The sequence below is a fragment of the Prinia subflava genome, chromosome Z, assembly GCF_021018805.1.
Source record: "Prinia subflava isolate CZ2003 ecotype Zambia chromosome Z, Cam_Psub_1.2, whole genome shotgun sequence".
In the NCBI taxonomy this organism is placed as follows: domain Eukaryota; kingdom Metazoa; phylum Chordata; class Aves; order Passeriformes; family Cisticolidae; genus Prinia; species Prinia subflava.
Genome location: NC_086283.1, coordinates 21128189 through 21140847, shown reverse-complemented (window position 1 = coordinate 21140847; position 12659 = coordinate 21128189). Strand labels below are relative to the sequence as shown.

Sequence of the window (12659 nt, the reverse complement as noted above, 5' to 3'; positions counted from 1 at the left end):
TGGTTAGCAGGATTATCACAATACAATCTCAGAGAAAAAATAAAAATAATACGATAATCATCATCATCAACACTTATTTGATGTATGAATTTTCATATGTGCATTGCTTTAGATCTGTTAAATTTTGAATTCGTATTAGTACAGCCCTAAGATAAACTTTAAGAAATCTCTAATAAGGAGCAAAATTGCAAGAAAATAAAGAGAAAATTGATTAACTTCAGCGTTTCTAGTAAAAATAATCACATAGCCATCAGTTCTGGATTCTCACAGCAGCTTTGGGAAGTGAGGACACAAATCAAAGTAGGCCATCAGGGTCTGACCTCTGCACTCCACTAATTGTGAGGATTTTTGCCCAAAGCAGGAGGAATCAGAACAGCAAGGAGCGTCTCTGACCCTCACTAGTGCAGTGCAATATAACTCTGACTTGGGAAATAATATAGATCCTGAAGCCCTCTAGAGGAAATACTAATTTTTCATTCTGTCCCTGAAAATAGCTAAAGTAAGTCAAGGACATTCAAGTTTTGTAAATGACTTTTAGCATTTTTGCAAGCATCTGATTTTTTTTTCTTTTAAGTTAGAATCTGCAAATTGCTCACAGGGAGAAAACAACATAGTTAGATGTGTGTTAAATGTCATAATTTGAATTTTTCCAGTCCCACTGATATATTTTTAGGGGAAAGAAACACTGAGTAGTACTGTCAGTTCATACATTATCAAGTTACTTAAACTATATTTGAGAATATAACTTGATATTGACAAAAGTACAGTAAAGGAAAGTCCAAATTCAATCTTAAACAGCTGCTGTGTCTAAGAAAAAATTGACAACATTTTGTTTCTAAAGTCCTTTAAATTCTTAATTACAGAGGCCACGAAGAAGGGAGAGATGAGATGGTAGAGATGTCTTATCTAAAGTAGATATCTTCAGAGCTTTTAAAAGGGAGAATCTTAATATGAAATACCTGAATTCATTTTCAGATTGAATGTAATCAATAGTTCGTGCTCACTTCAGGGAAATAATGCACTTAACCTTTAATTTTTAAAAGAGACCAATTAAGACTGTACAATGTTATTAATGCAACCTGAAATGATTTCACATGAGTGAATCCATTTCCATAATTCTTTCCCTATGCTGGTTTTGCATTTTGGACTGAGGCTGGGAATGCCGGAACTGGGGTTGGGGTTGGGTTTGGGGTCGTTTGTAGGGTGGGGTGTTTGGCTCCCAAATCTGCCCTGAGCCACAGTGGAAACCCACACAATTCCAGCAGAAACTGGAGCCAGGAGTGAAATCCTCCTACACCTTGAAACCATCCCTGCCTGGGGCTGGAGCCAGGCTGGAAGTGCCACCTCCACCTGCCCAGTCCCCTGAGCCCAGGTGTCCCCTGGCCGAACCACGGGTCAGCGCTCCCGAAATCCTCTCAGTGCTGGGGTGATGCCTTTTTGGGCTACCTAAAAACAGAGGCCGGACAGAATTAAGAGAGTAAAAAGCAGATCTATTTACTGAAGGGCCTTCAGATACATTGTGGGTAGACAAATCTCCCCAGCAGCTACACCCAAAAATGGACAGCAGGTCATGGGTTTTCACACTTTTATCAGTTTGGTCCATTTGGGTACTGGGGGTTAACCTCCCAATTACAGGTTCAGGTAATGAAGTCATTCCCCCCAAGTTTGGTCCCCCCAACTCACTTTTATTTATATCTCTCAGAGTCTGAGACAGTGAGGTGCCCTTGATTCCCAGGCCTGGAGAGGAATTGTGTCTGACCAAAGTGGGAAAGCAGCAGCTCACCCTGTGTGTGGAGTTTAGAGTTACACCCTAAAGAATTTCAGGATTACAAATATATAAAAAATATAAAAGCTAAAACCCTAAGGCATCAGGAGTGGCAGGGATTGTGCTGTGTCTGTGGGATCAGCAGCCCAGCTACCTCTGCTCCTTATTATGCTCCAAAGGCTGCTCTTTGGGTGGGATACATCCTGGGTCAGTGCAGAGGAGCCCAGCCCTTCCAGAGCTGCTCCGAGTGCAGCCCCTCCACTCCTGAGCACTGTGGGATGGAACCCTTGGTTGTAAATGGCAACACTTCCTTTATAAATTATAGCTCCTATAACCCTCACAGAAGACCTGCTCAAGGTTTGGTGGTTTTTTTCCAAGTTTTATTTTTGTTTTTCCTAACATTTAAATTATGGATAGAAAAACCACTTGGATCCTGGATGCACTGAGTGTTTCCATATGCGCTGAGAGTGATTGAAATGGTCAGATTTACATTTTAATTTGCCAAGTAGTGTTCCAGGAAGGAAAAATTGCAGCAATAGGTGGCACAACGTATTTTAATGAAGAAATTAATAATACCTTAATTTCTTAGGATGAGGTTGTCTTTGTTTTGTGTGATATTTCTAAAAGTTCAGGAAAATGGCAGCTTGGAAAAAAATAATCACGCAATGATTTCAAGAAAAAAATGTTTCATAAGTATGGAAGTCATGCATCTGACCTTTTTGGACTATCTCAGTCTTGATTTTTCTGCTCTTTTCTTATCACAGCTCTTTTATACAGAAACCTGTAGTTTGTACACTCACTTTTCCCAGCAACTCATTGTTTCTGTGATACACTTTGCTTGATCCTGTTAGAGCAGACCACCTGCTCAGTGAGCTTAAGGAGACAGCTCACCTCTCCTGTTCCTCATGTTCTATTCTCTGGCTTATATCAAAAATAAACCAGAAGAAAATTTCCTTTTTTGAGGCTTTACTGGGAATGGCTGTGAGGGAAGTGCAAAAGAAGCCATGGGGAATGTCCCCAGAAACATGATTTCATATTGTGCAACTTTTGCTGACACAGAATTGATTTATCCTGCTCAATAGAGTATTTTTACAGTTATTACATTTACCTTTTCACCAGCAACTCTATTTAGAGGGTTTATGGACAGCACTTACAATGATGTGTTAATACTGGGTATCTCTTACTCCTTCTCTGATGACTTGAAAGAAAAATTTTATTTATTTACCTGTGCAGAGCATAAAAATAACCAGGAATTGTAGCTGGGAACTCTGCAGTTCTTCCAGCCTGGTGCTTCTTTGCCAGAGAGATTGAAATTCAAGCCCTAAGACTGCCCTGTGCACCTTTTTTGCACACTGCCATACCAAAGATTTAATCATCTTATGCATTTTAAAAAGTCTTTTTTCAAACATACGAGTGAGTGACATCCTATGGCTTTGAAATATTTTGTAATCACTTGATTTTTACATTCTTTTTTTGTGCTGAATTATTGCTTTGCTGGATAGATTTTTCTTATACATTGACTTGTAATCATATGTTATTTGTGGACTTAAAGCTATATAGTTCTTTAGATATGATAAGATTCTTTCTTGTTTCATGTTATTTCACAGAACTATTTAATCTTGGATAAACTATGTCCAGATCAAATAGCAAAACATTTAGAATTCAGAATTAAAACACAAAATAATAGTGATTTAAAATGTAGTAATATCTTTCATCATGTAGTTGAAGCCAGGGACTTAATCTATCTTAATCTGGCACTGCATGAACAGTGGTAGTGAATAAAAATTTCTAGCTCTCATTTTGTTCAATAAAAACCATAAAATAAATTTGTCTGGTATCAACATGGAACAGAAACATGAAATAAAAATGGGGAAATATAAGGTAAATCTTCAGGAGGATTTACAGTCTGATGAGTCTTTCTTCTGGGATTTCTTCCATTTGCTTGCTTTTGTTAGTTTTGTATAGTTAGTATTGATAAAAATATGGATTCCTAGTTTGGGAATTGCCTTAATTGACAATTCCTGCCAACAATCTGACTTTTAACTGGGCTCCCCACTGATTGCTAGAGCTAATTCCTCCAAACTGCTCAAGGAAAGAGCCTCATTTAAGATCATTCAGATTTACAGAGTCAACAGGATGACATAAACAAGAGCTGCAGTGCTGTGAGTGGCATCCTTGGAAAAAAAGGAACGGGAGAGATGTGAGTGAAACCCCAGATCAACTGATCCACAGCCTTTGCTGAGTAGTTGCCAGCAGAAGCCATCACCAAAGCTTCTGAATATCCCTGGGAAAAAGTCAAACGCTCCCCCTTTTCTTTATTTCTTGCAGCAATCTGATTTTTGGCATCTCTGTGAAGAACTGTGCGAGGAATTGCCGAGGCCACCTTCTGCTTTAGGAATTTGCATCTTGCAGGTGTCTAAACTCTGACTCATGAATTAGGTCATGGGCTCGTAGCTGCTGAAGAAACTGGGTTGAGCAAAAATTTGATTTGTTTGGGCTTTTCACTCCAAAAGCCTACACTAGATTTGGCAGTTCTTTTGATAGCTGAGATTTTTAGTAAAATATGTCAATGAAGTCAAAACAAGAATTGATGTATTTTGGCACTGAAACATCTGTACGCTTTTTGTTTGATTCTCCTCTGTCAGCTCTTTATCCCCCTCAGCTTTGCAAGCATTAGCAGTTGTTGGGGGAGGATGTGACCTGGGGATTCTGCCTGTCCCACACGAGTTTGGTTGATTGAGAATATTCTGCAGCTGTAGATGTGGCTCAGAAAATTTCAGTTTTTTAGACGTGTTCTGCCTGGGAAGTCACTGTTCTGAGGCATCTGTGACCCTGGGGTTTGATATGATGATGAACTGAATTTCATGTGCAGCCCTGTTGCAAAGTGATCAGAGATACTTTTAGGGCAGAACTCATTTCACAGAACTTTAAATGTCTGTCTTGCTACTATAGGAATTTCATCTGACAAGTTACTTCCTCTCTATTGATTAGCTCAGACAGGCTCGTTATCTCACTCTTCAGTAATTTTTTCTTCACATTTAAGACAGGGACAAATGGGGCATATCCCTGTAGTACTTGCACAAGAACTTCCTTGGTGTGAGGGTTTTGTTTGATTTTGTGTGACACCAAATAGTTTTTTGAAGGTCAATCTGTGATTAAGACTTTCCTGTGCAGACTACAAGGTGGATAAATCCTCAGAAGCATGGAGGAAGGAGCTTTCAGATATATTTATTTGTTCTTGTACTTCTACTTTTGAGATCAGTGCTTGTAGATGAGACATGGTTAATGCTGCTCCTTCCTTATTAGACTTGTTAACCTTTCTAAAATGGAAACTGTCTAGAATAAACTCACCTCAGTGTGCTCAGGCTCTAGCGAAGGAAATACTGATTCCCTTATATTTTTCTTCTACCTAAGAATTGTTCCTTTTTCCTGGTGGTTTTGGGGGTTTTGTTTGGTTTTGTTACAGTGAGAGGTTTACTCCCCTGCCATCTTTGGCAGCAAGTTAGTGTTATTGCAAAAACACTGTCTGGGGATAAGAGAACTGGAAAAGTCTCCTCTGCCCCTGCCCTCCAGCCCAGGCAGAGGAGAACACAACCTTTGGCACTTGCTGCAAAAAGGAGGAATGTAAACCCTGATCACATCAATTCTCCACTTTTAGGCAACACAATCCCTCATGTATAAAGGGTGGATGTTTCTTCTCAGCACTCCTACTGATCCCAGAGATGTTTGTTATCACCTAATTATTCTGACACAGAGATCTTTGCTCTTTTGTGATTGCACAAAGAGATTTAGGAGTTTAATTGTGTTGCTTGTGCATTTTGGTTTGAGAATAAATCATGAGGATTCTTCTAGATAGATTCACAAGGCCAAAACTATTTTGTCTTTTTAGTTGGTTCTAAAAGTGTTTTTCGTTTTGTTTTGTTTTTTAATTTTGGTATATATTCCAGGATGTCTGTGCTGGAACCAGCACTTCTGTCAGGACGGACTCCCATCAAACCTAGTCTCAAAAAAATTAAAGCAGTGTTTACATAGTCCAGTGCAGGAAATGGAAGCACTTGCCTTGCACTGGGCCAAAGCATTCCCTTTTAAAATAAATGTAACAAATTCAGGGTCCCAGTGTTCTCAGCTCAGACACTCTGGAATGTGTCATAATTTCCTCAATTAAATGGGAGGTCTGAACCTGGAGGCTTTGGAGGCTTGTGAGCACTTCCAGGTCATCCCTCAGCCATGCTGCTTCAGGAATGACTGGAGGCTGTGGTTGTGTCTTCATCAAGGAGAAAATTAATGAGGCTAAGGAAAGACATAGGTTTTTATTAGCACCCAGAGCTCATTAAGATGTTTCTGGGTTCTGTCACATTTATGGGAAGTTCGTCACTAACAGCATCAGTGACATATCTCGAGGTTCAATTGTTGGGAAATGTGGCATCAAGGAGCACACATTTGGGCCTGAAAATGTAATCCTTTCTCTCTGCATGACAATTCTCTTCCAGAAACCTCTTTGTGGTCAGGTCTAGTTCCAACAAGTTTCCTGAAATTGCTGTCTATTACTTCCGTGGTAATCCCTCAGGTCCACAACACCTGTCAAATCTTGAGGACAAAGTTAGAATGGCTTCACTTCCTATTATTCATTCATAGGTAATGAAGGCAGAGCTATATTAAGTCATTTACTTCATATATATGAATGTCAGTTTAAGGGTGATGGCATATCATTAAATCAAATTTTATTAGTTCAGCAGTTTGTTCATTTGCTATTAATATTGCTTGACACATCCCCTTACAGAACCTACTCAGCTGCTGTGAACTCTTAAAATATTGATAATTCGAGCCCAGATTTTGTCTTGATAATGCAGTTATCTTGGGAAATTGCTGCTGGAAAGATCTTGGATCTATAGGCACTGAGATTATCGGAAAGCCCCTTACTTTAGCTGCACTAAAAATAAAATAATGAAGTTATAGTGGTGAAGTAGTGTTCCCACTGGTTTTGCTTATGGGGTAGAATTTGGGAGGCTGGTCTGTGTCTCAGTAATACACTGTGGTGAGGGGACAGTGATGTTTGTCCTGATTTGGAGGAGGACACTTTGGAGGGGAATAACAAGGGTGCTTAGGGACATGTTGTGGACTTTTCTGTTCCCTGAGGAGTTTGTCCCTTTGTGAGTGGGACCTGTGAGTGAAGCTCTGACCTGTTCTGGGGAGAGAAGAGGAGCAAGGTTGGAAGTTTCCAACTCGTGCTCTCCCAGATCTGCTTCCCTGCTGGTCACAGAGGAGACAGAGCTGACAAGCTCTTATTTTTCACACATTGAAAATAAAAGAATAGAGGCAGTGTGGAAGGAGAAAAAGCGGGATACGGGGAAATGGAATTTGACAGTGAATGAAGGGAGTTGAAGATACACAGTCTTTGCTTTTTAGGGGAAAGATCCCCAGAATTTTGTGCTAAGAGGGGGAGAGAGTTCTTATGGCTGGCACTGTTGAGCCAGGGACAGCTGCAGGATGAGGGTGGGGAGGATGAGGAGCAGGGCCCTTGGAATGAAGGGCCAGAAATGCAGAACTGCTCCAACTGTTGAGAGCCCAGCTGGATCCTGGAGCTGAGAGTGTCTGCAGAGGGATTGGGCATGGCAGATCCCGGTGCTCCTGTAGATCCTGGCACACGCAGAAGAGAGGAATGGTGCACGGAAAGTACCTCATGGACAGCCCAGCCTTGAGCAGTGGCCTGACACCAGTGGAAGAGTTTATGGCCAGTGCAGTTCTACCCACTTTGCAGCTTGGAATGGAAGCCAGCATTTTTGGTGTCAGTTGGTGCCTGGGAAGCATTAATTCAGAGTGCTCATCCCGCCCCAGTTCCTGTTCATGCAGATGAGGATCTGTAAATTCAAGCAGCACAAGTCTGCCTGTATTTGCATCTAAAACATCCATCTGTATCCCTGTGAATATCGGAGTGACGCAGAGGAAACTCAGCCGGGAAGCAACATTTAAACACATTCTACTTGCACAGTCAAGCATTCAAAGGTCAGATAAAGCCAGAATTGAGGGATTCTTTTTTTCAGAAAAACTGGATTTTTTTTTCCTCCTTTTCTGTGTTTGTGAATTTCTGTTGTATCTTGCAATTTTTAATGCAATTTTGGTGAAATTCTGCAACCTAGCTGCTATATTTCTCTAGGTCAGGTTTGTGACATGTAGGCTTAAAGATGCAAAACACTGCAGTCCTTAGATTTCAAATATACTCTGAAGTTTAGGAAAGTTGAGGCCTGAAATATTCCAAGCTTGGTGTTTTACAGTGTTTTCAATCATGTTCCATCTGTCTCTTTCTGAATTGTGGTGGTATGAAGATCCTTTTCTCCTGACGCTCTAAATAGTTTTGATTTTTCCTCCTGAAGAGCTTAAGAACAAATATCTGGTATTTGAGAGTCAGCTTAGTGTGAACATGGCCCCGAGGATTATGCCTTTTCTTTATTTGGACTGAATAATTCTTAAAAACCTTATGAACGTCACTGGCAGAAATACCTACCTGATGATTTTTCTTGTTACAAGTTACATAAGAATTGGAAAGGCTCCACTGTGCCTGAGCCCAGGGTAATAAATCAAAGGGGTTTTGATCAAGAACACAGCTGAATTGAGTTGTGCATTCAATAAAATTGCATTTAGGAAAAGGAATGAATTCTCTCCAGTCTCAGTCAGCCAACCAGTCAATTCCTTCCAGTTCTTTCTAGCCAGCTGCAAAATATTGCTTTATATGGAAAATATCCTTGTTCTTTAAAAAAAACCCTACCAAACCCAACTTTCTTTGCTTTCTGTAAAAATTACATTTGGACTGAGCCTGTGGATGTTGTTAAATGCTGGATAGATTTAAGCAGTTCTGCATATATAAACTAAAGGCTGTGACAGGAACACAAGTTCATGCTGCCTTTTCCAATTAATAGAGAATTTCCAGCACAGTAGTGAGAGATTTTATATTTCCTATGAATGAAGATCTGATTTTCTGGACTTGCAAGTCCAGACATTTGAAAATTGGTATTTGCCTGTTTCACTTTGATCTGTTGATTTTTCACAAGTCACCATTCTGCAAGAGCAGAGATAGTGTTGTTTTACAGCTTTTATTAGTCAAATGAGGCACATTAATAGGTTATTAATTTGTCTTGGTAGGCCAAAGTGTAATTCTTCTGAGCAAACATTTCATCCCATCAACTTTCAGCTTTAGTCCTTTGGTTCCAGGTCCACAGACACTTTTACCTCAGATTCTTTATTGTGCATAAGCCTTTGTGCAACCAGGAGTTTAGTGTTTTGCTGTGTTCTTTTAATTTCTAAATATGGTTTTTTATCAGGAAAAATGTTGAATACTTTGTCAGACTCTCAATCAGAGAGATTTTACCAGTGGGCTCTCACACCTCTTGCAGCAGTGCTGAAGCCAGGAGAGTTCAATGCATTCCCACTGAGCTGATTTCCCTTCTCTTGCACCCTAAAACTTGAAAGCAAAGCTGCATTTTCCTACCAGAGGGGCTGGTTTTGCATCCCCTCCTCGGCCCCTGTGGGAGCTGCTGTGTCTGTGCCAGGCAGAGCTGGCAGGGACCTGGCCTATCCCTCCTTTTCACAGCCAGGGTTTGCTGTTCCAGTTGCATTTTCCCCTCGGAATTCTCATGGAGCAGCAACGAGCCCATCATTTGGGCAGGAATTTTTTAGGAGGGCTTACAAAATCAGCATAGTTTTCAGTAAGCTGCAAAAACCCATTAAAATACTGGAAAAAAGGAGAAGCAAATAAAAGCATGTAAGTGATGGAAAGATCTATAAAAAATGGGAAATTATAGATTTTGAACTTGGGAATTCCTTCTGGGATGGATCACACTTGACAGAGCTATTGCTCCTGCAGTTCTCCCATGAGAGCTGCCCTGGCTGCACCTTTCCTGCATAAAAAACAACTTGGGCCTTCCTTTCATTCATTTCACAGTAATATTTTCTATAATGACAATATTTTCCATATCTCTGTCCAATGGCAGAGGGGAAGGGACAGATGTTTACAAAACATGGCAACAGTGTTTGTGCTATTAATGGAAACCAAACCTGCCATTTGTTGACACTGATGGGAAGATTCACTTTAATCTCAGTGAACCTTATTGCCCACAATATGTGGCATCTCTTTTGTAATGTTTGCTCTGAGTTACTAGCTAAATCTGATTTAGAGATATTTTTAAGGTTTTGCTTTGTTTTTCTGTTTCAATTATTCTATTTTTTTTCTCAATTATGCATTTCTAAAAATAAATATTTTCAAGCTGACTGGCTCTTCTTTTCCTGCCCTTTCTCCCTAACGATTTTCTATTTTCTACCTCCCTTTTTCCCCATGTTTCCTTGACTTTGACTTTAGATTCTCTATTTGCAAAATCACAGTTTGCAGTCAATACATTAGTAGCTCCCTTTTCCTCTGCTCTTTGAATACAGAGATAAAGTTTTCCTAGTCCATGTGGATTCAATATGATTTTTTTTAACTTAAAAATGGAAGGAGAGAGTATGGAATCACAGATTTTTTTAGGCTAGAAAAGACTTTTGAGATCATGGAATCCAATCACACAGCAGGAAAATGTCAGAGTTTTCAGGTGGATGTGGTTTATGGGATATTTCCCCTGATTTTCCTCTACAAGGCCATTTTTCTGAGCACAAGGGTTTATACAGCTTTTAATGCAATGTTCAGCCAGAGCTGCTTCCCAGCTGACTCAGTCAGCACTTGGACTGATGGATAACTCCTTTTTTCTTGGATTGTCCTCTCAAATAACACTGACATATTAGCAAATGTCTTCAGCCTCCATTGATTTTCTGTTAAGGTGAGTTAACTCCTTGAGCCCAGCTGGGTTGGAAAAATAAAAATTCTCCAACCCCCAACCGTAATTTTCTTATCATGGGCCTTAAGCCTTGGCTTTGAAGTAAAATATCCATGTTTAGGCAATTTTTCTTCAATCATTTTATTGCACTCTGAAGGAGATGTTGGTTAGTTACAAAATGCACAGAAATAAAATAAGAATGTACAGCAAGGGAACTGTAAATTTCTGTGTTTCTTACATGACATAGATGCTGTGTATCTGGGGAATAGTGGGTTAATTTTATTTACCTACATTCAAGCAGAGCTAAGACATCTTCCTTCTTTGTAGTTATGAATCTGAACTGCTTTCATACTTAGCTGTAAACAGAAATGATGTTGGGGGAAAATGAATAAAGAGAACTAATGAGACCTGAATGGCTTGAGGAAATAAATATTTTATTTGGTTTGGGTGTGTCAACCTGAGCTCGTTCTGTACCCTTTCTAATTTCATCTTGGATATTTTCATGTGAAAACAATTGAAGCCCTGACAATAAAGAAGATGTTCCTGATGCTGAATTGCTGCTTTGGAATGTTTCACATTTCAGTAGCTGGCTCCCAGAGAGACAGAAAAACAGAGAGCCATGGGCAAATCTTTCCTTTTTTGTGTGTATTTATTAAGTGCTGTCATTCTGTGAGACAGCCTGGCCCTTTAATGATATATTTCTATATTCTCTTGTCAACTGCCACACTGTTTGCACCAGTAAGTAAATGCCTTGTAAAGGTGCCCTGGGGAGCTATTACAGAGCAGCACAAATAATACAAATTTGATTTTTTGCTCTGCTGTCATACATTCTCCCTGGCACAAAGGCAGGTTTAATACATCTGACTGCACACTTCTCACAGCGTGGCACATTTGTTCGGGTTTTCCTAAATCTCTCTTAATGTTACAAATGCTTGTCGTGGCCACTGATTCTAAATTTTTTAAATGAATTTGCTTTTGTTGAAAATAATTTAATATCTAGTAGCAGTTTTGTGACTTTTTCTGAGTTTTGGGGCAATGTCCACTGAAAGGAAATCTGGGAGGTGTGGGGTTTGGAATTTTTGCTCTAAAATGGCTTGAAGAATTGTTCTTGAGCAAGTAGGAACAGAAACGTGCAACAGCTTGGAGTTTAAAATGTTAAATAATAAACAGAGAATTTGCAGTTCTCCTCCAATGGAACTGAACTTAACTTATGTAAAATAATTCATGAGATCATTAAAAATAATGAACAGATGCAGAGAAGTTGTTTCCTATTTGCAGGCCATTCTAGAATAGAGAAAAAATTAGGTATTAGTTCCAGATTGCTGATTTGAGCTTTAAAAATCCCCTAAACTACCTCATAATTTTGAATTACACCATAAAATATGACATTTTTATCACTGTACTAGCTTTGTGTGGGACATAGGTGTAAGTGACTATAAAGCTGTGCACTTTACTTGGTAAATGAGCTTTATCTATAACACAACTTAGGACTATCAGTTTACAGAGTAAATAACTGGATCATGTTGAAAGAAGAGTTAATTAAATGAAACTGCAATGTATCCCCCTGTATTTACGGACTGAGGACAAACACATTGGTTTGTTTCATTCCATTCTCCTGTCATCACAACCCTTTTGTCCCAATTGAACTGTGTTAATTGGGGTGTAAAGTGGTGACACCCAGCACACCCATACCAGGTGTCAGAACTCTTTTTCTCAGATGCTCCGCAGACTTGATGTCAATTTGACAATGGCTGTGTGCAGAAATTATGATTCAAAGCTCTGTCATAAATGCCCAAGTGGGATATTTCAGTGGTTTCTGGATCTATGTAATTTTATGGATCTTGGATTTACTTGCATCACTGCAGGGCAAATAACTGAGAATCAGTGTTTTACTTTACATGGTAGATGAAGTTATTGAAGGTGCATTTTGTAGGTATCCAGAAAAATCACATGCACACCAGGTTTCTGTTGAATCTGACAGCCTTTGATGGGCCTCTGAGAGACCTCATGTAGCTTTCAATAGTAGATCCCTGTTCAACTCATTGTTCTGGCTGGAAGTTCAAGGCATGTGTGGTTAAGAAACAAATTTGGAG

At 39.6% G+C, this 12659-nt stretch overlaps 1 protein-coding gene across 1 annotated transcript in view; it reads left to right on the top strand.

Moving 5' to 3' along the window:
• LOC134563860 (connector enhancer of kinase suppressor of ras 2-like) overlaps positions 1-12659 on the top strand; it is a 169935-nt gene that overhangs the window by 48672 nt on the left and 108604 nt on the right. The gene's annotated exons all lie outside the window — the stretch shown is intronic.